The 945-nt window shown below is 58.0% G+C and overlaps 1 pseudogene; it reads right to left on the minus strand.

Annotated features, from left to right (window-relative positions):
- Positions 1 to 286: 286 nt before the first annotated feature.
- The window catches only part of LOC103259424, a 4,026-nt pseudogene continuing 3,367 nt past the window's right edge, over positions 287 to 945 (minus strand).

The following is a 945-nucleotide window of genomic DNA, read 5'->3' on the forward strand; positions in this document are numbered from 1 at the left end:
CACCGCAGCCTCGACCTGCTGGGCTCCGGCGATCCTTCCGCCCCAGCCTTCCGAGTAGCCGGAATTACAGGTGCGCGCTACCACGCCCGGCTGATTTTTTGATTTATTGTAGAGATGAGGTCTCACCAAGTTGTCCAGGCGGGTCTCAAACCCGCGGGCTCAGGCAATCCACTCACCTCAGCCTCCCAAAGGCGCGGGATGACAGGCTGAGCCACCCAGCCCGACTGGGAATTCTTAGTGAATTCAAGTCCTGGGGGTGCGACAGGGCGCTCCAAGGAGGGCGGCATCAATCTCCCCTCTGTCCTCCGCGCGCTCTCTGGAATTGTCTGCGACACAAAAGAACTCTTCTTTCTTCAAACTCACCACGGACTTCTATGAATATCCTTAGGGTGACACTCTGGAAATCTTGGATGAATGTTAGGAAGTAGAAAATAAAGCCGAAGGCCACTGTCCACTCGATGGCCATCCGCACGTGACACATCAGGACACGGTTCCACTGGGGACGCGGCTTGTAGGCGATGAGGGACTGCAGGAGCGTGTACACGACACCACAGACGAAAGCCAGACGGGCGCCTCCATCGTGGGCCACCAGCAGGGCCAGCTCCCGAATATTGGCTGCAGTGCCCCTTCCGATACAGCTCAACAAGCCCAGGACTAAGGACACCAAGTCGAAAACGGGAGTGCCAAAACAGCTGGTTTGATTTTGCTTCTCAACTGTTTTATATCTTGTGGACATCGTGGCTGCGCCAAGAACTGCAGAGAAGTTCACCATAAATCCAAAAATACCACTCTCTGGAGGCGTTGTTCCTGTGTCACTGATGTAGGGGAGGAAGGGGGTGACGTGCCCCGCGGGCGGGGCCGGTTGGCCGCGGTTTGTTGCGAGGCCCGTGAAGTCACAAAGCGGCGGCCGGCGACCCGCGGGCGCGACGCGGCGGCGGCCCTTTT

The sequence above is a fragment of the Carlito syrichta genome, unplaced genomic scaffold (genome assembly GCF_000164805.1).
Source record: "Carlito syrichta isolate Samal-C Ts95f unplaced genomic scaffold, Tarsius_syrichta-2.0.1 Scaffold302718, whole genome shotgun sequence".
Taxonomy (NCBI): domain Eukaryota; kingdom Metazoa; phylum Chordata; class Mammalia; order Primates; family Tarsiidae; genus Carlito; species Carlito syrichta.